Here is a 21,194-nt window from a genome sequence, read left to right as displayed (position 1 = left end):
ATGAATCTATTTTAAAGTTTAAAGTTTATTTATTAGTGTCACAGGTAGGCTTACGTTAAGATTGCAATGAAATTACTGTGATAAGTCCCTAGTCGCCACACTTGGATACACTGAGGGAAAATGGACCTGATCAGCATGTCTTTTGGACTGTGAGAGGAAACCGGAGCACCCGGAGGAAACCCCACAGGCACGGGAAGAACATACAGACTCAGCACAGAAAGTGACCCACACCGGGAATCAATCCCAGGTCCTTGGCTCTGGGAGGCAGCCGTACTAACCATTGTACCACTGTGCTGCCCTGAATCTGAGAACATGTTGAGAGATGCCATGCAGCGGAGGCAGAGGTGTCTCAATGTGATGCCACATCCAGCCTACCCGTAACCCATGGATATGAAAGTGGACATGTTAACCAACTGGCCCAGCCTGCTTTCAAATGGAGAAGTGAGTGTAATGGAGGCAGTTTCTGGGTTTCCTCAGTAAACAGGTTCTACGGTCATCATTGTAAACATCCTTCCAGCTATGCAAGGTGATTGACATGCTGAATATCAAATCCTTTGGGAATAGGACTGATTCACATGGGGCACTTTTGCCAATGGTTTAATCATCCAATCCATGAGAGGCAAGTTCTGCCACAAGTGAGGTGGCAATCGAGTATCATGTGGGTTTCTGCTTTCAGTGTTGGCGCTGTAACCAAGCTGCTGTTGCCAATAAACATCATGGAGTAGCTCCCCAGCCCGCAGGTGATGGCGCCAGTTTCTTCCACCATGGCCAATGTTTTCCAGGTGTGAAACTCGATGTTTAGGGCTTTTGTGTCACATTTGCAAGTAGCCTTGGTGCTTTGGGCACCTTGCTGGTCTTCGGATTCCAGCTCCTTTCATGACCAGCTTCCGTCCTGCGAACTTGCCCAAGCTGGCAAAGACATCTTTGCTTGATGGCCACCAACAGACATTGGTGGACCTCTCTTTAAGAGGGCTGTAGCATTTGTGATTTTGGACTTCCATGAGATGCCACAAATAGCAAAGATTTGATTCATTATTGTCACATGTATTGGCTCAGTGAAAATTATTGTTTCATGTGTGCTACAAAGACAAAACATACCATTCATAGAATATATAGGGGAGAAGGAAAGGAGAGAGTGCAGAATATAGTGTTACAGTCATAACTAGGGTGCAGAAAAAGGTCAACTTATTATTAGATAGGTCCATTCAAAAGTCTGACAGCAGCAGGGAAGAAGCTGTTCTTGAGTCAGTTGGTACGTGATTAATAAGAGGATCAGGGGTTATGGGGAAAAGGCAGGAGAATGGGGATGAGGAAAATATCAGCCATGATTGATTGGTGGAGCAGACTCAATGGGCTGAATGGCCTAATTCTGCTTCTGTGTCTTATGGTGACCTTAGACTTTTTCATCTTTTTCCCAACGGAAGAAGGTGGAAGAGAGTACTCCCGGGGTGCATGGGGTCCTTGATTATGCTGGCTGCTTTCCTGGGCCAGAGGGAAGTATAGACAGAGTCAGTAGATGGGAGGTTGGTTTGTGTCTTGCACTGGGCTATGTCCATGACCCTTTGTAGTTTCTTGCAGTCTTGATCAGAGCAGGAGCTGTACTGAGCTGTGATACAGGATAGTTGTCGAGCTTCCTGGTTGCTGCAGGTTGCCCTGTGTGTCACAGCCATGCAACAAGGTGCTGAGAACACAGGCCTCATAGGTCACCACGTTCATCCCAGGGGTCGGCTTGATGTTAGGCCGTGTATGATTTGCGAGCCACCCGACGGCTTTACACACATCCCCCGATCCCAGTTCCAGGACAGCATTTGCTTCCGATTGGAATTTCTACCCTCCAATTGGAGGGTGCTGTCTCACATGTTCCAATTGCAACATGTGAGACAGTGCACCTTCCATTATAAAAATAAAACAATGTCATCAGGCTTTCTTCATACAACTGAAAATACGTTTTGTTTTAACTATTTTGTTAGCAGCTTTTTGCTTGGAATACAAAATTACTTACATTAGCACCAGAATTAATTTCCAGCTGAGTGCCCTAATTTATGAGTTGTACAATTATTAGAAACCCTCACTGCATATTTTACAGAAATATTGGAACATTTTATTATTTTGATTGTCAACCTCATGTTTGGCAGCTTGATTTACAACGCCCTGCCTTCATCTGACCTGCTTCCTCTAAGTGCAGCTCTATGGTCCAAGTGTTGATTGTGTAATGTAACATCTTGCCTTGGCAATTATCCGTTCCCATTAGGGATAGTCAGGAAGTAGAACTCAAATGGCTCCAAATGTAATACCTCTCTGCAAACTGACCAGAACGGTTCGTTATTAATGGCAATTGAAGGTGCATCAATCAAAGTTGCCTGTATGTTGACCAGTGGTTAGCCTCACAGCACCAGGGGCCCAGGTTCAATTCCGGCCTCAAGTGACTATCTGTGTGGAGTTTTCACGTTCTCCCCTTTTCTGTGTGGGTTTCCTCTGGGTGCTCTGGTTTCCTCCCACAGCTCAAAAGATGTGCAGGTTCGATGGATTGGTCATGTTAAATTGTCCTTTAGTGTCCCAAGATGAGCAGTTTAGGTGAATCAGCCATGCTAAGTTGCCCCTTAGTGTCCAAAGATGTGTATATGTTACGTGGATTAGTCATGGTAAATGCGCAGAGTCATGAGGATAGGGAGCAGGGAGAGGGGCTGTGGGAGTGGGTAAGATGCTCTTTCGGAGAATCCATGCTGACTTGATGGGCCAAGTAGCCTCCTTCTGCGCTGTAGTGTTTCTGTATTATAAAATACCAGACTTGCACAATTGGAGTTGTGGCTATGTTAAAATGAAACTACTTTGCAATAAAACTTTTAACTGTCTTAACTAGTTGTAACCAGTGTTTCCTCTGAGCTGCATGGATATGCGTCTGACCCATGCAGCAATTTTAAATGTACTTTGCTCAAGCAATGTGGGTGTGTGTGCAGCTGAGCATCGATCATAACATGACCAGACAGTCCAACAAACGACTCATGCACAGCAAACAGGAATTAGGTGGAACATTGGCTGTGACGGTTCAAAACAGAAACATTAATCAGCGCTCAAAACACTTGCTCTTCCAAGCTGCAATCCCAAGTGAGACTAAATCAGAGTGAGCACCATGGACTATAATTTTGCCTTCTGAAAACCTCTATTAAGACATAACAATACACAAATTAGATGGGCATGCATGATAAGCACTGGAGTCTCTCAGTTATTGGTCAGTGCAGCCCTGTGGCAGAGACATAGTTAAAATCCAAAAACATTGTTATAGGTGGGTTTCTGATGTTTGGGGACAACTAAGAAATTGCTAATTTGCCATTGTCAAAGTGGCAGCAATTAGTATCACATTTGCTCCTATAAATAGGCATTAAGTGAAATGGGCATCAACTGGTGTAAATCCTTCAGTGTAAATTGTATTTTTGCCAATAATTAGTGTTTGAATTTAATAAACTGATTTTAGGAATTAAATATGTAGCGAAGTCTAGAATTGAACCATGCAGGAATCTACACTGGGCGATATGAAGCCAGTATGATCGATCTGGAATCATGGCGTGGCTTTAGTATAGATGCTTTGTCAAGCTTGGCTTGATGCAGCTAGTTATCCCGACTAATAAGACTGATGGTGACAACTATAATTACCAGAGATGAGATAATCTGCTTTGTAGATTACAATGCGAGCAAAAACAAGTGAGTAATGCAGTACTGCTCCAGGGAGTAAAAGCAGAATATCAAATATGATTTCACTTTGTAGCATTTGGACTAATGTGCAAGATTCAGCGGATTCTGGGGTTTGTGTCATTCATAACACTATTAAACAAGTTGCTTCAACTGTGACTGCACCTCTTGTTTTACAATAAGGGTGTATGCATTTTTAAAAGATACATTACTCACTTTCAGACCTGGTTCTCTTCACTCTTTCTTCATAAATGGGTAAATTGAGCAATCCTAAAGTGAAAATCTCCTGGGAATCTTGAATTTTTAATGGACTTCCATTCTCTATCATGTAATATGCTTCTCCCATGTCAATATAGAGTTTCCATGCAAGATATCTCCTTTTCACTCTCAAACAGTAAACAATTTGGGAGTGGCACAATAGTTAGCACCACTGCCTCACAGCTCCAGGGACCTGGGATCTATTCCGGCCAGTCTGGGTGACTATCCTTGTGAAGTTTGCACATTCTCCCCATGTCTGCGTGGGTTTCCTCCGGGTGTGCCGGTTTCCTCCCACGGTCCAAAGAGATGTAGGTTAGATGAATTGGCCGTGATAAATGTGTGGGGCTGCAGGGATAGTGTGGGGCAGAGGACCTGGATCAGATACTCTGTCAGGATATTGAATTCAATGATCAGCCATGTTCAAAATAAATGACAGAGCAGGCTCGAAGGCTGAGTGGTCTGCTCCTGCTTCTATTTTCTATGATTCTGTCTTCCAGGCCTGACATGATGAAAGGCATAGCAGTAGCTCAGCTTAACTTTGATTTCAGAGCCAGATACAAGCAGCAAGTCACAATTAAGACCAGAATATATGGACTATTTTCCTCGTACATTGAATAGGCTTCTGTGAAAAGCAGCTGAGTGAATATGATTATGTAAAGGGTTGATGATTATAGTAATGAGCATCGACACAAGTGATCAAATATGGATGGAGCAGAATGGATGGAGCTATAGGAATGTTGGCTGCTGTATGATGACCTGTAAATTTTATTGCTCAGTTAATATCTTGAGCTTCCTCCCCAGTTACTTGAGATTGGAGAAAACTGTATTTCAATTTGGCTCACCTTTGTCTTTGGGATATGAAGCGATGGGTTTGAATGTAGTCATAGAACCACAGAATCTCTACAGTACAGAAGAAGGCCATTCAGCCCATCAAGCTTACACTGGCAACAATCCCACCCAGGCCCTATCCCCGTAACCCCATGTTTATCCTGCTAGTCCCCCTGACACTTAGGGGCAATTTAGCATGGTCAGTCAACCTAACCTTTGGGTGGCACAGTAGCACAGTGCTTAGCACTGCTGCCTCACAGTGCCAGGGACCCGGGTTCGATTCTGGTCTTGGGTCACTGTTTGTATGGAGTTTGCACATTCTCCCTGTATCTGCATGGGTTTTCTTTGGCTTCCTCCCACAATCCAAACATGTTCAGGTTAGATGCATTGGCCATGCTAAATTGCCCCTTAGTGTCAGAGGGGCTATAGCTAGGGTAAATACATGGGGTTATGGGAATAGGGTCTGGATGGGATTGTGGTTGATGCAGACTCGATGGGCCAAATGGCCTCCTTTTGCACCGTAGGGCTCTACGGTAACACCCACATCTTTGGAATATGGGATGAAACTGGAGCACCCGGAGGAAACACATACAGACATGAGGAGAATGTGCGAACTCCATACAATGTCCCAAGCCTGGAATCGAACACGGGTCCCTGGCACTGTGAGGCAGTGGTGCAAACCACTGTGCCGCTGGCTTAATAATGGCAGAGATCACTCATTTGCTCCACAGCAGAAGTTATTGGGAGGGCATGGTTAGGGCGAGTTGGCCAAGGGAAAGAGCAATGGTGTAGCCTGGTACAGCTAATGGGGGAACATTAAGATGTGATTCCAGCAAAGTGTGGGATGTGAACGACCCCGCTCATTTCTAGGGACAGACATGGAGCCAATCAGGATTGTTCCTGCTATGGGGGCCTATTCATTGCTCTTTGTCATTTTGTTTATAAATAAATGAATTAATAACATTAAAGTCATATGAAAAATTACATATTAATAGGAAATCAGAATAATTAGAATTTAGTTTGTAACAGATAAACATCTGTGAGACACAGAACATCAGTTGTTCAAGAACAAAGATTAATTGTGATAAATACATGAAAGTCTATTGGCTTGGAATTAGTTTTTCAGATAATAAATGTAATTATAAAGTCTCTTCTTCTCAACCCTTGCTTTTATGTTTTATTCCAAACACATTTTCATCGAATAATACAGCACAGAAGAGGCCCTTTGGCCCACTGAGTCCACACTGACACATTAGAAACTTCCACTTAATCTTATCTGCCAGCACTTGGCCCAGTGCCCTGAATATTATGACGTGCCAAGTGCTCATCCAGATTCTTTTTAAAGGATGTGAGGCAACCTACCTCTCCCACCCTCCCAGGCAGTGCATTCCAGACCAACACCACCCTCTGGGTAAAAAAGCTTTTCCTCACATTCTCCCCTAAACCTCCTGCCCCTCACCTTGAACCTACGTCCCCTTGTGACTGACCCTTCAACTAAGGGAATGGCTGCTCTTTGTCCACTCTGTCCGTATCCCTCATAATCTTGCACACCTCGATCAGGTTCCCCCTCAGTCTTCTCTGCTCCAACAAAAACAACCCAAGATTAGGCAACCTCTCTTCAAAGCTTAAATGTTCCATTCCAGGCAGCATTTTACATCAATTTTTCAACCCTTGCTTGTAAAGTTGTTTTGTGTCTCACTAAGAGGTTTGGAAGATAGTGAGGTTGAACATACGGTGTGTAGCTCCCTGATGCAGGTGCTATTGTCATGCTGACTTCCCGCACTCACACTGCCCACCATCTATAATCAAGTTACTCTTGACATCATACTGTGGGTAGTATAGTCCGCCAGTCCCATATTAACCTTTGCTCTGCCAAATAACTTTACACTACACCCCCTCAGATTTTCCAGTTCTGTATTCATTGGAGTCTAATACTCTCACATTTTCACCTTATCTTGCCTACAGAATCATAGAACATTATGGGTAGCATAGTGGTTAGCACTGCTGTCTCACAGTGCAAGGGATCCAGGTTCAATTCCAGCCTTGGGTGACTGTGTGGAGTCTGCACATTCTCCCCATTTCTAAGTTGGTTTTCTCCGGGTGCTCTAGTTTCCTCCCACTGTCTAGAGTTGTACAGTTAGGTTAGTGTAAGGGTAAATATGTGGGGTTATGGGGATAGAGCCTGGGTGGGATTGTTATTGGTGCAGACTCAATGGGCCGAATGGTCTCCTTCTGCACTGTAGGAATTCTATGATTCTTCTTTGGTTGTATTGCAGCATGGAAGGAGGCCATTTGGCCAATCAAGTGTATGCAGGCTCTTTCTAAGAGCAATCCAGTTAATCTCACTCCTTCAGTCTTTCCTCACGTCCTGCAGTTCTGATAAAAGGTCATCAATCTGAAACATGAAAATTATTTCTCTCTCCAAAGCTGCGGCCCCACTTGCTGAGTATTTCCAGGATTTCTGTTCATGTATCTTCAGATCTCTGGTCTGGCTTGAGGAGTATCTGCGCTCTGTAGTGTGGGACTTATAATCAAAGTTAAATGCATGTTTTTAACTACATTATCTCCAAATGTTTAGATCATGGCTACCTGCAATACATTTTCCAACTAAAACAGTTTCTACAATGTGATTCTTTAGAATGTTAAGCCCAGGGTGCTAGAATCATTTGTGGAGTCTTTTCACATCCCTTTCCGATGTATTATTATCTTATTGAAGGCAGGAAGCCCAAAGATTATGCACAGTGTGGGCAGCGCAGCGGTTAACACTGCTGCTTCACAGCGCAAGGGACCCGGGTTCGATTCCTGGTTTGGGTCACTGCGTGGAGTCTGCACCTTCGCCCCATGTCTGCAAGGGTTTCCTACAGGTGCTCCGGTTTCCTCCCTCAGTCCAACGATGTGAAGGTTAGGTGGATTGGCCATGCTAATTTGCTCCTTAGTGTCCAAAGATTAGTAGGTTTGGTGGATTAGCCATGGCAAATGCACAGAGTTACAGGAATAGGGCAGTACGGGAAGGGGGGGGTGTGGGCTGCGGCGGCCTGGGGGCCTGGGTAAGATGCTCCTTCTGAGAGTTGGTGCAGAGCTGATGGGCCAATTGGCCTCCTTCTGCGCTGTAGGGATTCTATATAATTGCATTGGAAGCAGTTCAGAGAAAGTTTACTAGATTAATACCTGGGTTGGGAGTGTTGCCTTAAGTTAAATATGTTGAAGGTTGGACAGGCTAGGCATGTAGCCACTGGAATTTAGAACAGGAGGAGGTGAGATGATTAAAATATAAAGGATCCTAACAGGTCTTGACAGGGTGATTGTGGAGAGATATTTTCTCTTTTGGGAGAAATGAGGGAGTCACTTTTTAAAAGTAAGAGTTGCCTATTTAAGACAGAGATGAGGAGAATTTGTTTCTCTCAGACAGTAGCGAGCCTTTGGAATTCTCTTAGTCAAAAGGCAGTCATGATGTGGAGATGCTGGTGTTGGACCGGGGAGGGCACAGTAAGAAGTCTCACAACACCAGGTTAAAGTCCAACAGGTTTATTTGTAATCACCAGCTTTCTGAGCAATGTTCGTTCATCAGGTGTGTGAGCCGTGAGCCACTCACCTGAGGAAGGAGCAGCGCTTCGAAAGCTCGTGATTCCAAATAAACCTGTTGGACTTTAACCTGGTTTTGTGAGACTTCTCACTGTGCTCAAAAAGTGGTGGAAGCAGAGTCTTTAGATATTTTTAGGACATTCCTAATGAGTATGGTGGTGAAAGGTTATCGGGGAGTCGGTAGGGATGTGAGGTAGAGGTTATGATCAGATCAGCTGTGATCTTATTGAGTGGTGGAGCAGGCTCAAGGACTTGAGTGGCCTTCTCCTAGTTTGTATTTATTAATTGAATTTAAATTCCGAAGCGCTGCCATGATGGGATTTGAACCATGTTCCCAGCATAAGCAGCATGGTGGCACAGTGGTTAGCACTGCTGTCCCACAGCGCCAGGGACCCAGGTTCAATTCCTGGCTTGGGTCAGTCTGTATGGAGTTTGCATGTTCTCCCCTTGTCTGCGTGGGTTTCCTCCGGGTGCTCCAGTTTTCCCCCACAGTTCAAAGATGTGCAGGTTAGATGAATTGGCCATGCTAAATTGATCTTCAGTGTACCTGAACAGGCACTGGAGTGTGGCAACTAGGGGATTTTCACAGTAACTTCATTGCAGTGTGAACGTAAGCCTACTTGAATGTAAAACTAATAAATAAACTTTACAGCATTACAATATTGTATTCTATTGTATTGTCAATACTCTGAGTATTATCCTCTTGCTGTAAAATCTCTCATATTGAAAAGATAGGGATTTCAAGCGAACTGCTCACTTTCTACATTTCAGTGGAAGGAAGCTCTTTGTTGGTTGGGATTAGATTTCTTTCTCATATTAGTTTTGGGATCTGAGTGTCACCGGCAAGGCCAACATTTATTGTCCATCACTCTTGGCCCTTGAGCAGGTGGTGGTGAGCCATCTACACCTGAGTGGCGCGCTTGGCCATTTCAGAGGGCAGTTTAAGAGTCAACCACATTGCAGTGGATCTGGGAGCTGGCCAAACCAGCAGGCCTCCTCCCCTGAAGGACTTCCGTGAACCAGCTGGGGTTTTACAGCAATCTGCTAGGTTTGTGATCATTATTAATGAGACTAACATTTTATTCCACATTTATCCAAATGAACTTAAATTCCTCCAGCTGCCATGGCAGGATTTGAACTCGTGTCTCTGGAGCTTTGGTCCGGGCCTCCAAGCTCAGTAACTTTACCACTATGCTACCATCCCCCACCTTCTGTTTAAAAGGTTACTTTCAGTGTGATTTCAAGACATACAGCAGAAGCCCTGGAACAGTGCAGCTGGTCATAAAAGAAGCCAGGAGCAGTGATAACACCAAGTAATTAAAATGTTCTGGGGATTATAATGGTCACTTCTGGATATCTGTAACACTGCGAAGGGCACTGTTGAACTTGGGTGTTTTTTTGTCCCAGCTCCCGTCAACCTCAGAAGCAGACTTCAGTATATTCATTACGGTGCATTAGTGGGTTCAGGATGGCTGACCCCGCATTGCACTCAGCTGTCAAGTGGGTTTGTACGACATTAGATTAGAGCATTGTGACAATTGATTGTTTCTAATAATAAACCCACAGCCAGCAGTAAATTCCATATCGTCACATAACGGCAGTTCACTGTAAACTATGGAGTGCTTTCATACTGTACAATATAATTAACAAAAGATTCTTCAACAGACTTTTAAAGTGCCCGCTTAAAGCCTTAAGGGCTGGTCGGATGCTAGTGATCTGCTCCAGTAAAGAAAGGCGCACTGTGGTCAGATCTGCCTTCATAGACAATAACGCTTTTACTTCAATGAAATGATTAATCAGATTTGGAAATCTAGTGGCAAAATTCTTGTTTCTTTTAAGAACTGAGTAATGTCTAGTCAGCGTGTACACTTGTGGAAAGCCCCGACAAGTTAAGGAATTCATGCTTAATAATACATCGGCGTCCTACATTTAAGCATCACTGCAGAACTTGTCTTAGTATCTCAAGAGGGTGTCTTGTTTGTTGAATGTGACAAACTCTACAAAGTAGATGGTTTGATTCTTTGATTAAGAATCATTCTTACCTTCACTGTTGCTCTTGTATTCAATGCTTTGAAGAAGCTAGAGGGAAAAAAAATTAATATAGTTGAATGGGTGTTACAATAGAGTTATCAATTTCCAAAATGATTAATGTCAATGCATAATTCTTCTTTGCCACAGTAGATTCAGGCATGGCAAGCACAGTGGATAATTGATGCATTGAATATTTTCGAACTGCTTATGATAACAAAAGTCTCACTTTTTATTCTGCTAAGAAAACCTAAAGGACTGCTTTGAGATGAATGCACAATTTGCAAGCAATCCGTTATTTTCATTGTACGAGGCAGCATCGCGGTATCAGATGAATAATGTTTTAAAGCATAAAGATGTCACTTTGGCTAATTTAACATTGATTTCCCACTGTAATACTCATTGTTATTCTAATGGTTTACAAATCCTACATCTCAACTGGCTTGATTAATATTTGGAGATATTAAGATTTATTAATGTTGCCTGCAAAAAAAAATACATTCAGTGTTAACACCATAAAACACACCATTACATTAAAATGGAGTTATGTCTAAGCCACCTGTGCATCAAAAGAAGTTGTACAAGTGCAAAGGAGCTGTAACTCAATGGGCAGAATTTTGTGAAGGTGACAGGGGTTGAAAGTGGGAGGGGTAGGGGGGCTGCGTTCTGCTGATGACAGGTCAATGAATTGGCTGTCCCCCGGGGATACCATCCTATTAAAGCTGGAGGCCACCTATGTGGCATTTGAGCACCTGGCGTGTGGGTCAAGTGCCAGCCTTCACCTGCTGGCAAAATGGAGGAAATTAGGCATTCCAAGGTCACTTCCCAGGCCATTTCATTAGGCTTCCCGCCTCCTAGACAACTGCCAATGGGGGTCTAGAAAATTTCACTCAATTCGATTAATAATTTGATTGGTAAAAAGGAAAAAAATAAATTACCTTGGTAGAAAAACCTCTCCACATGCCTTTCCACTTTAAAATGCTCATTAAAATCTGTCTCTTGGAAGAGATTTATGCTCATTTATCCGATTATCGCCTTATATGGCAAGGTGTTGCTATTTTGTCTAACGATGCTCCTATGAAGTGCCATGTTTCTATTACACTAAAGGCCTATTCAATAGTTGTTGTCTGAATAGGGCCAGGTCAAGTTTAGGAATATGGAGAATTGTTCAGGTCAGGGCTAATAAGTTGTGTGGGTTAAGGATCTGGCACATATAGGGTTAATGTGGGACTGAATACTAGTACTGCCTACACAGTGAGTTAAGGGAGCACATGATCCACACCTTGTGATCAGTCTAATGTTGGACAGAGACATGTGTACAAGCAAGCATGGAGACAGCTCCTAGCTTGAGCCTTTTGCTGCATGTATGGAACCATAGAATCCCAACAATGCAGGAGGAAGCCATTCAGCCCATCAAGTCTGTACCAGCTCTCTAAAGAGCATCTTACCCTGCCCTATCCCTATTACCCTGCATATTTACCCAGCTAACCCCCTAACTGTAACATCTTCAGACACTAAGGGGCAAATTAGCATGGCAATATCCATCTAACCTGCACTTCTTTGGACAGTGGGAGGAAACCAGGGCACTCAGAGGAAACCCATGCAGACACGGGGAGAATGTGCAAACTCCACACAGTCACCAAGGTCAGAATCAAACCCAGATCTCTGGAGCTGTGAGGCAGCAGTGCTAACCACTGTGCCGTGCTGTGCCACAGTGGCACATCACGTACATAGTTCTTGTAGTTAATAAGTACACATAGATAATTTATTTAAGACCTACAGAACAGTGTCCAACACCCAATAACAAGTTGGTGTATATCGTGCTCTTAGCTATCTGCTATCATGGTTGATGGTGGGCGAGTGGATCTGTTTGCCTGTGGCCGTAGCAACAGAACAATTTCTGCTAACTTTCTTTGAAAAGAAAATTGGTCCAGAGTGCGCTGTCAAAGTTTCGCCGAGTTACTGGTGCTCATTGTCATTAATATTTAAACTGCACAGCAACATTTGGTGAGAAAGATACAGCCCATCAATCTGATTGCCAGGAAATGCTGGACTAATTCTTAGCCTCGCGAAGATGGCAGCTCCAAACTTGCTATGAGTATAAAGAAGTGATTACTTTGCAGAGTAATTGCTTTCTGAAAGCAGCAGTGCAACTACGTTGTCTCATGAAGAAATTTATGTTCAGGGTTACGAGTGGTGGCCAGTAGTGGAGCCGGCGAATTCTATGCTGGTGAAGGTGGAAAAGCTACAGCGACGGCTGGCTGGCACCCAGGTGGAGAATCCTCTGGCAAGAGGGATGTCTTCTTTTCAAAGACACACGAGGAAGGCAGCAGGAAAGCACCTCGTGCTTCTCTTTTCTCGAGTCAAACATGGTCAAATTCTTGATCTTGGTTCACATTAAGATGTGAATGAATTGGCATCCCTCGTATCAACACCTCACTCAGCATGGACATTCACTTACTGCAGGCTGGACAGTATTAAAGACAAGCCTCACTCCAACAACAAAGTCATTCATTGTTACTCTGCCCAGAAAATGTGGAGAATCACGGTTATCTACACCACTCGGGTATGGCACTTAGAGAAATGGAAAGAAAATATGATTTATATGTAGATTCATGGACTCTGCACATATTAATACAGTAATAAATGGGAGAGTCCAGGCCATGATGTTACTATTGGATAGTCAACATCTTCTTAAGTTCCTTACTTGTTTGTGTGTGGCATGGTGGCACAGTGGTTAGCACTGCTGCCTCACAGCGCCAGGGACCTGGACTCGATTCCCGACTTGGGACACTGTCTGTGTGGAGTTCATTCTCCCTGAGTCTGTGTGGGTTTTCTCTGGGTGCTCCAGTTTCCTCCCACAGTCCAAAGATGTTAGGTTAGGTGAATTGGCCATGCTAAATTGCTCCTTGGTGTCAGGGGGATCAGCTAGGTTAGGTGCATGGGGTTATGGGGACGGAGGCTGGGTGGGATTGTGATCAGTGCAGGCTTGGATGGGCTTCCTTCTGCACTGTATGATTCTGTGATTCTTACTTGGTCTGTGGTTCATCCTCAGATGTTACTGGAGATATTTTCCTGTTTTGAGCTCCCAATGCGCAGCACCTCATGCCAGGTGTACAATGAAACACTGGATGTGAAGTGGACTGTGGCCAATACACAGTTTCCCCCTATTTGCCATCTTTTAATTTAAGTTGATGGAAACTTAGGCTAATCAATGAATGGGAATAAATCCTCTGCTCGAAATATGCACTCCCAGTGTGCAGAGTCCTTGGTCAGAAATACAAACAACAGAAAATTTACCTTGCTTTCTTTGTAATTAAGTTAAAAAAAGGATACCATTTAAGTAAAGAAAGAACTTAAACTTTTATAGAATCTATTACATCCTCAGAATATCCTCAAGCGCTTTGCCAATTAGATACTTTCAAAGTGTTGTTTTATAGGCAATGCTTACACGCTGTATAATTCACAATCAGCAATGAGATAAATACCCAATTAATCTCTTTTGGTGATGTTGCTTGAGGAATGAATGTTGACCAGGTGAAATTCCTGCTACCTTTGAAAAGTGACATGTGATCATTTACAACCACTCAAATAGCTTTCTGAGACCTGTTTAGCATCTCACCCAGAAGGTGGCACATCTGACATTGCAGCACTGAAGGTCAGCCGAGATTATGTGTTCAAATGTGGGAGTTCTAAGTCTGAGCGAGATGCACTATGGCAAGGTCACATTTCTAATCATCATGAACTTATGTGTAGAACACAGTGGCACAGTGGTTAGCATTGCTGTCACACAGCACCAGGGACCCGGGTTCAATTCTGGCCTCGGGTCACTGTCTGTGTTTGAAGTTTGCACATTCTCCCTGTGTCTGTGTGGGTTTCCTCCGGGTGCTCCGGTTTCCTCCCACAGTCAAAAGATGTGCAGGTTAGGTTGAATGGCCATGCTAAATTGACCCTAGTGTCAGGGGGATTAGCAAGGTAAAGATGTGGGGTTATGGGAATATCACCTGGGTGGAATTGTGGTCAGTGCAGACTCGATGGGCTGAATGGTCTCCTTCTGCACTGTAGGGATTCTATGATTGCAATAAACTAAACATGATTGTTTCAGTAGACAAATGCTCGTTTCTTAATGCCAGTGATGATGTTAATCCATTTAAGATAAACAGTTGAAAATATACAGACAGACATTGGCCTTAGAACATAAAATTCTTAAGTATTATCATTTGCATTTGAAAGCAGCAGCAACATTTACTGCCCTGGGCTCCTTTTCAAGGTTTTCAAACGGGATTTCTTCAGCATAAATGACAACGCACTTGCAAAAATTTCTGAATATCTCTCGCTTTCCTTTTTGCCATCAGATCGAAGTGACGGTGAAAAGTTTTTTTTATTCATTCGTAGGACCTGGGCCTCACTGGCTGACCAGCATTTACTGCCCATCCTTAGATGTCCTTGAACCGAATGGTTTTCCAAGCCATTGCAGAGGACAGTCACGAGTCAACCACATCGCTGTGGCTCTGGAGTCGCACGTAGGCCAGACCGGGTAAGGGCGGTACATTTCTTTCCCTAAAGGACATTAGTGAACCAGATGGGTTTTTCCAACAATCAACAATGGTTCCATGGTCATCAGTAGATTCTTAATTCCAGATTTTTTTTATTGAATTCAAATTCCACCATCTGCTGCAGCGGGATTCGAACCCGGATCCCCAGAACATTAGCTGAGTTTCTGGATGAATAGTCTAGCGAGAATACCACGAGGCCATTGCTTCCCCAGCATCTTGAGAATGCAGCATTATGAGGGGAAGGAACAATATAGAATCTGATGTGAAATGGCTCAACTGAAGAGTCTTTCAGATGAGCAACCCTAAGTGGCCTCTGAGTTTCAACTGATATGGTTGCTGGTACTGCAATTAATTGAGCTGGTTTAGAACTGGACCATAACTTGGCATCTGGTCTTAAAACATTTAACAACAGTCTTGGAAGTGCTGTTACTCCTAAGAAACATGGGAACCTCCACCCTGAGTAAACAAACTATGTATCTGCACATTGCCCAGCTTCAGGCTACACAGTGTGCAAGCTCCAACTCATCAACTCAATACTGCAGCACTGAACCAAACAGACTAAATCAGCCAGGAAATATAACAGCTCCAAATCAGACAAGAAAATGGATCACTTTCACAGTAGCAGAGTGATCTGAAGAAAGTGACATTTCAGATTTGTACAAAGATATCATGAATTACTGCGGGACACAGATTTTGAGCAGCAGACTAATTTACTTGTAGGCAGCTTAGGCTCAAGTGGCAGCAATCCTGTGTCTGATTCATAAGTTTAAATTTATGGGGAGATGGTAGCGTGGTCATACTATCACTGGATTGGTAGTCCAGGCAAACACCGCGGGGACATGGTTCAAATCCCTTCACAGCAGCCCTTTGGAATTTAAATTCAATTAATAAATACAAACTAGGAGTAGGCCACTCAGCCCCTCGATCCTGCTCTGCCACTCAGTAAGATCACAGCTGATCTGATTGTAATCTCTACCCCACATTCCTGCTGACTCTCTGATAACCTTTCACCCCTACACTCATCAGGAATGCCCTAAAGATATCCAAAGACTCTGCCTTTTGAGCACAGTGAGAAGTCTCACAAAACCAGGTTAAAGTCCAACAGGTTTATTTGGAATCACGAGCTTTCGGAGCGCCGCTCCTTCATCAGGTGAGTGGCTCATGCACCTGAGGAAGGAGCAGGGTTCCAAAAGCTCATGATGCCAAATAAACCTGTTGGACTTTAACCTGGTGTTGTGAGACTTCTTGCTGTGTTCACACCAGTCAAATGCCGCCATCTCCACATCATGACTGCCTTTTGACTAAGAGAATTCCAAAGGCTCACTACTGTCTGAGAGAAACAAATTCTCCTCATCTCTGTCTTAAATAGGCAACTCTTACTTTTAAAAAGTGACTCCCTCATTTCTCCCAAAAGAAAAAATATCTCTCCACAATCACCCTGTCAAGACCTGTTAGGATCCTTTATATTTTAATCATCTCACCTCCTCCTGTTCTAAATTCCAGTGGCTACATGCCTAGCCTGTCCAACCTTCAACATATTTAACTTAAGGCAACACTCCCAACCCAGGTATTAATCTAGTAAACTTTCTCTGAACTGCTTCCAATGCAATTATATAGAATCCCTACAGCGCAGAAGGAGGCCATTTGGCCCATCAGCTCTGCAAGTCTCAGAAAGAACATCTTACCCAGGCCCACCCTATTGCTCTATTCCTGTAACTCTGTGCATTTACCATGGCTAATCCACCAAACCTACTAACCTTTGGACACTAAGGGGCAAATTAGCATAGCCAATCCACCTAACCTGCACATCTTTGGACTGTGGGAGGAAACTGGAGCACCTGGAGGGAACCCACGCAGATACATGGAGAATGTGCAAACTCCAGGCAGTAACCCAAGCTGGGAATCGAACCCAGGTCCCTGGCGCTATGAGGCAGCAGTGCTAACCACTGTGCCACCCCAAAGGGCTGCAGGAAATGATTTTCAAATTTGCAGATGAGATTATAAATAGATGACGCAGTAAATAACATTCTAATAAGGTATGGAGAGAAAAGTGGAAGATAGAATTCAATGTCAGTAAGTGGGGGAACGACAATATTTCAGTTAAAAATATTTACTTGAATGGGAAAAGGTTGGTTGATTTGAACTTGAACATTCAGAAATCCCAAACTTCTCGACTCAAAACAGCATCTCAAGAGGATAAGGCAATATAAAAAAAAGCAATTGGTACAAAAAAGATTTTATAATGAGACGTTTGGAGTTTTAGATGGAATGGTGAAGCCATGTGGAACTTTGGTGAGAGCAGATTTGGATGCAGTGTGCAGTTGTATTCTAACCACGGTGAGCAGAAATGTTCAGGCAAGAGAGGGGGCGGGGGGCATGGTACAGATTTGACAGGTATCTACTTGACACGTGTACACAAGAGCCCAGAAAGAGGCTCTCCTTCCTGGCAAAAATCCCAGAATGGCCAAAATGTCAATGTCCTGTCCCTGAGTCCAGGATTTCCCATCATTACAGGGTTGAGATGGGGGCAGACCGGAGATATCATACGCATAATTCTCAAAGGCAGCTGGCCAGTTAAGTCAACGGCTGCCTTCCCTGAAGTGGGATTTTGAAAGAACAGGAGTGTGGAAAGTGGAATGTGCAGATTAGAACCAGCAAGAGGAGGTCTTAACTTGGTGGATATGTTTAGGTAGCCAGAGTACCCCTTTTTGGAAAGGTAAGGTATCCCTTTGGATAGGGTTCTGGCAGAAATGTTCACATGAGAGAGGGGACACAGTACAAGACCTTTTAGGCTTGTTAAAAGTGAACCCAGGCTCTATCCCCATAACCCCATGCATTTACCCTGCTAGTCCCCCTGACACTAAGGGGCAATTTAGTATGGCCAATCCACCTAACCCGCACATCTTTGGACTGTGGGAGGAAACCAGAACACCTGAAGGAAACCCATGCAGACACGGAGTATGTGCACGCATGTGGGTGTGTGTTCTTGCATGTGTTGGTGTGCATACATGTTGGTGTGCCTGTGGGCATGTTGGTGTGCGTGCATGGATGAAACATCAGGAGCAATAGGAAATAGCAGAAAGTCATTTCATGCAGTCAAAGTGCTGCATGGATTCCAGCTCCCAGGTCAATCTGAGAACCAACCTTCTGGCTATTTATCTACAAGAGGCTTTGCAGCTTGAGGAGAATCCTTCATTTCTAAAACACCTTCACTCCAACTGAAGTATCAACTTAACTCAGAATTTATCAATCCTGCATCAACAGAAACAAAGTTATAAATTCCATTTTTATCATCACAGTTTTAACTTCATCTGCATCTAATCTTTGTGTGTGTGATGATATGAATGAGACCAGCGATTGAGATGCTGCATTCAAACATCTGAGGCAAGTTTGTGATAATAAATAACCTCCTCTTATTTAAAAAAAATCTGCAAAATTCAATTCAATTTTATTGTTATTGTATAATGCAAATACAAATACAATGAAAAGTGAGCTTGCAGCCTCCCAAGATACAAAGAAAAAGAAGCAAATGCAAGTAGTCATTATAAAAAAAAGTGGCAATAGTCATTAAGCGTGAACATGCAAATTGCACAATGTCCATCTCCTGGGAATATGTTAAAGGATGGAGTTCAGCTGGGTAACAGCTCTGGGGAAGAAACTGTTTCTGAACCTGGTCATATGGGCTTGAATGCAAATCGCACCTCCCAGGCTGCAGGCGGCAAACAGTCTGTGTCTGGGATGGGTCATGATGTGGAGATGCCGGCGTTGGACTGGGGTAAACACAGTAAAAAGTCTGACAACACCAGGTTTAAATCCTGGTGTTGTCAGACTTTTTTCTGGGATGGGTGGCATCTCTGGTAATGCTAAGAGTTGATTTGATTTATCATTGTCACACGTATTAACATCCAGTGAAAAGTATTGTTTCTTGCGGGCTACACAGACAAAGCGTACAGTGCATTGAGAAGGAAAAGAGAGTACAGAATGTAGTGTTACAGTCATAGCTAGGGTGTTGAGAAAGATCAACTAATGCAAGGTAGGTCCATTCAAAAGTCTGACAGCAGCAGGGAAGAAGCTGTTCTTGAGTTGGTCGGTATGTGACCTCAGACTTTGGTATCTTTTTCCCTGACAGAAGAAGATGGAAGAGAGAATGTTCGCGGTGCGTGGGGTCCTTAATTATGTTGACTGCTTTGCCGGGGCAGCGGGAAGTGTAGACAGAGTCAATGGATGGGAGGCTGGTTTGCACAATGGATTGGGCTACATTCACGACCTTTTGTAGTTCCTTTTCTGCAGACCTTCACATACCGAGATCTCTGCACACAGTGTTTGTGAAAAAACTCCTGGATAGCTGGTAGCAGGGTGCCGATGATGTACTGGGCGGAGCTTTCCGCTCATAAAGTTTGCTGCTGGAACTGATTTCAAATCAGGAAAAGTCACGCTGAGAATAAGGAAACACCTACATCCTGATCACAGACCAGAAGGAACTAAACAACCCTGACTGCAACAATTCCAAAATGAAACCTCAGAATTCTTATGGTGTTTCTATTCGAAGATAATAAAATCCGTACTGTAATGATAGACTCTGTAGTCAACAGCACTACCTGACTTGTAAAGTGTGTTTTTACGAGTTTTTCTTTGAGGTTAATGCAGAGTGGCTCAATAATTTTTGACTAACGGCAACAATCTTTGGACCATTCTCACAAGCCCTCTGGGACTCCTGAGGTTGAAGTCAGGACCATCAATACTGGGCAAATATTACGAATGAGATACAGTACTGAATCCCAGTGATGTTAGCTGCATACCTAGGGCAATCACCTTGGACCAGAAACATTAAGCAACAAGTATCTTGTCTGCGATTTGATTTTACACCGCACTATGAATGTATTCACACTCTCACACTTTCCCCTCGCAGTTTCGTCCACTGCCCTGCTGCCACTAACGCAGGTTTGAAGCCACACATTGACCTCTCTTGCTTCTCTAGCTTCACGGTGATGAGGATGGAAACATCGATGTTTACTGTTCTGAAATCAAATCAAACCTGCACCTTTTAGTGCAGGTGAATGTAACATGATCACAACTGCAACGCCTTCTCGCCTACATTCCTCTTTTCATTCTTTTCTCATGGTCTTTCTCAAACCGATGTTGTCTCCTCTGTATTCTTTTACCTCTCACTTTTTACCTCTCCGCACCTTCCCCAACATTGTCTCTTGCCATGTCTAGTTTGCCTGCTCCCTTAAGCTTCTGTTTCAGCCCTCAGAGCCAACCTGGCTCAGTGAGTAAGTGAATGCATAAGTGAGGGTGAGAGCAGTAGTATGTGTGTGTGCGTGTGTGTGTGTGTGTGCGTGCATGCGTGTGTGTGAGAGAGTAAGTGAGTGCATGCGTGAGTGCATGAGTGAGTATGTGAAAGTGAGTGTGAGTGAGTGAGTGAATGTATAAGTGAATGTATGAGAGTATGTGTGAGTGAGTGAGTACGTGTGAGTGAATGCGTGAATGTGAATGATTGTGTGAGTGAGTGAATGAGTGAGCGTGAATGAATGTGAGTGAATGCATGAGTGTGAATGAGTGTACGAGTGTGTGAGTAAGAGAGTGAGTGTGTGAGTGAGTGCGTGAGTGAATGTGAGTGAGTTTATCATAAAGGAGGTGGTTTTGGGCTCCTTGAGAAACATTAAGATAGAGAAGTTCCCAGGGCCTGATGGGATGTACCCCAGAATACTGAGAGAGGCAAGGGAGGAAATTGCTGGGACCTTGAGAGAAATCTTTGTATCCTCACTGGCTACAGGGAGGTTCCAGAGGATTGGAGAATAGCCAATGTTGTTCCTTTGTTTAAAAAGGGTAGCAAGAATAATCCAGGTAATTACAGGCCAGTGAGCCTTACATCAGTGGTAGGGAAATTATTGGAGAGGATTCTTTGTGACAGGATTTATTCCCACTTGAAAATAAGTGGACGTATTAGTGAGAAGCAACATGGTTTTGTGAAGGGAAGGTCGTGTCTCACGAACTTGATCAAGTTTTTCAAGGAAGTGACAAAGATAATTGATGAGGGTAGGGCAGTGGATATTGTCTACATGGACTTCAGTAAGGCCTTTGACAAGGTCAGTCATGGCAGACTGGTGCAGAAGGTGAACATGGGATCAGAGGTGAGCTGGCAAGGTGGATACAAAACTGGCTCGGACAGAGAAGACAGAGGGTAGCAGTGGAAAGATGCGTTTCTGAATGGAGGGCTGTGACAAGTGGCGTTCCTCAGGGATCAGGGCTGGG

At 43.7% G+C, this 21,194-nt stretch overlaps 1 protein-coding gene across 1 annotated transcript in view; it reads right to left on the bottom strand.

Annotated features, from left to right (window-relative positions):
• The window catches only part of sema6d (semaphorin 6D), a 322,868-nt gene that overhangs the window by 119,629 nt on the left and 182,045 nt on the right, over nt 1-21,194 (bottom strand). The window contains exon 4 of the mRNA XM_080214358.1: nt 10,398-10,434. The gene's annotated coding sequence lies outside the window, so the exon portion shown is untranslated. The remainder of the gene's footprint in view (nt 1-10,397; nt 10,435-21,194) is intronic.

Source organism: Carcharhinus amblyrhynchos, chromosome 28, assembly GCF_965287045.1.
Source record: "Carcharhinus amblyrhynchos chromosome 28, sCarAmb.v2.hapA, whole genome shotgun sequence".
Lineage (NCBI taxonomy): Eukaryota > Metazoa > Chordata > Chondrichthyes > Carcharhiniformes > Carcharhinidae > Carcharhinus > Carcharhinus amblyrhynchos.
The sequence above is the reverse complement of the archived record's forward strand: the minus strand, read 5'-3'. Positions and strand labels throughout refer to the sequence as shown.